This window comes from Diospyros lotus, chromosome 6, assembly GCF_014633365.1.
Source record: "Diospyros lotus cultivar Yz01 chromosome 6, ASM1463336v1, whole genome shotgun sequence".
NCBI classification, from domain to species: Eukaryota; Viridiplantae; Streptophyta; class Magnoliopsida; order Ericales; family Ebenaceae; genus Diospyros; species Diospyros lotus.
The window spans coordinates 12,281,696-12,283,955 of NC_068343.1; the positions used below are offsets into that span (position 1 = coordinate 12,281,696).

General features: G+C 31.8%; 1 long non-coding RNA gene across 1 annotated transcript; it reads right to left on the bottom strand.

Annotated features, from left to right (window-relative positions):
- Positions 1-601: 601 nt before the first annotated feature.
- On the bottom strand, positions 602-1,486 carry LOC127804817 (uncharacterized). The gene is made up of 2 exons (XR_008023746.1): positions 1,073-1,486; positions 602-913 (listed from the first exon to the last, which is right to left on the bottom strand). It is a non-coding gene; the product is annotated as an uncharacterized LOC127804817 (long non-coding RNA).
- Between the last annotated feature and the right edge of the window lie 774 nt (positions 1,487-2,260).

A 2,260-nucleotide genomic window follows, 5' to 3' on the forward strand; every position in this document is an offset into this window, starting at 1 on the left:
TAAACATTTTTTTCTCTTTCTCTCTCTAAGCATATTTTCTGTAATACAGAAAATATATTTAAAAGCTAAATGTATAAATTTGAATATATATATATATAATATCTAAAAAAATTAAGGAAATGCACTAGCAGTAGTGGTGGAGCATACAAAAAAAAAAAAAAAAAAAATTAATTTGTGAATATACATAAAGATTTGAATATATATATATATAAATGGAATGCATTGGTAGGAGTAGGTTTATCAATGAGTCTGGACTAACCTAAACATGACTACTTTATATTTATTATGTTTATTAGATGAGTTGAATTTGAACAGACCACTTTTTTCTAAAGTTCTAAGAAAGACCTAGTTTGATCCATTATTAACCACCCATCCATTCCCCCCCGACAATTCAATTAAAATTCATTTCAAATTGTAGAAAGAATGCAAAGGTTTTAAATTGAGATGTAAAAAGGGGATAATTATAAACTAATGATAAAATTAGTTTAAAGTTAATTCTATATATTTGATTAAAAACCATGAGTTCACATCATTTTTGTTTTTTAAATAAAATATACAAATAATATTTAAAAAATAATAATTTTATTAACAAGGCTTCATAAACATCAAAATGATGTATTTGTCTGCATAATAATAGAATAGATACAGAATAACACACAGACTTGTATGTTTTTATATACACATACTGTAGTGTAGTGTATGGGATATAAAAAGTATCTAATCAACAAACAACACAAGGCGTGACTTGTTTTTAAATGAATTTGGGTGGGTGGGTGGAGTCTGGCCTTTGGTAGGGTTTGGACTTGGTGAGTCTTCTTTTTCATTTCTAGACTAGAAAAGAAGATTACAAGCAGCAGAAGGAAACAGGGCTGTGGGAGAGTGAGGCCCAACCTCAACCGGCAAACTGGAATCCCTGCAACACGAAGATATATGAAGCTGCTGGGTAGTAGATATCAAACACGGAGCAGCACAAAAATCATCACATATCAAACTCTTTTAAGTCATTTCTTTAAGAAATCCCAAATATTTAAAAATTGAAAATGAGAGCAGTAAGGATTCAATATTAAAATACCTTAAACAAAATTCATTGCTCATGGAACATATAATTTGACACCCATATACCATAGTCCAAAGACAGAGATATATATATATATATATAGAGAGAGAGAAGATGGGTGGTTTTAATTAGTATTGATAAGAGAATCATGATTAAAGTTGGGTAAGACAGGGAAAGGACAGAACAGAAAAAGGAGAGGCATTTGATTGTTTTTTTTGGCTTTGTGACTGATTAGATCATCCATCTTCCTCCAGCATAGTGGATTCTCCTAGGTTTCATTCGACAAATTTCATATAAACTTTTCAGTTCAGTGCATTGTTGACATGGGGTTTTGTTGCTTTATTTTTGGCTGCACTGCAGGGTGATGCGCATCGCATTGTCACTGACCATGGTTTCCAACACCTCCCATACACGTACAATGCCCTCCAATCCTTCTCATTCATCAATTAACTTTTGTGAACATATATATATATATATATATATGGACAGAAAATTAAAAAAAAGAAAAGAAAAGCGTGTGAAGGGGGCGGTGGGCAGTCTAGTCTTCCCCCGCGTTATTCACGGCGGAATGGGGCCCTTGAGCGATGACTCATTGCCAAGTCTTCTGCGTAATCATTTTAAACAAAAATGATTAATTCTCATGTTTATCATCACACTTTTAACAAGGCAACTGGATATTATACTTAAACACGCAATCAATGAGAATGGGCAGCAATATTATTATATTTTAAGACTGTTTTAACAATAAGCAATTAATGAATGACCCATCTCAACTCTTGATTGCATCAGATATCATATAGTTAATTTGACCTAGAGTTATATAAGAGGGTAAATTCACTTCTAGAGCACAACTAAACTAATCGCCAGAAAGCTACGGTCAATAATAACGTGGAAACCTTCAAACTTGCCTTCAAAGCTACCGTCCTTGACATTTGTGTATTTGATAAAGAGTGACTTAGAAAGAAGAGAACACGGGAGAGTGACAACACGAATTCAAAGACCATATTGCTATATTTCAAAACCAATAGAGTTGACGTTTCAAAATTTAGAATACAAGTTTTGAAATTTACTTAAAAAAGAAGCTTCGAAATATTATTATATATACAAGTTTTAAAACATTATTATTCAAGTTTTGGCAACTACTGAAAAACGAGGACAAAACTTTTTATTTTCCAATTCAGTCCCCACTTGTGAAATATATAT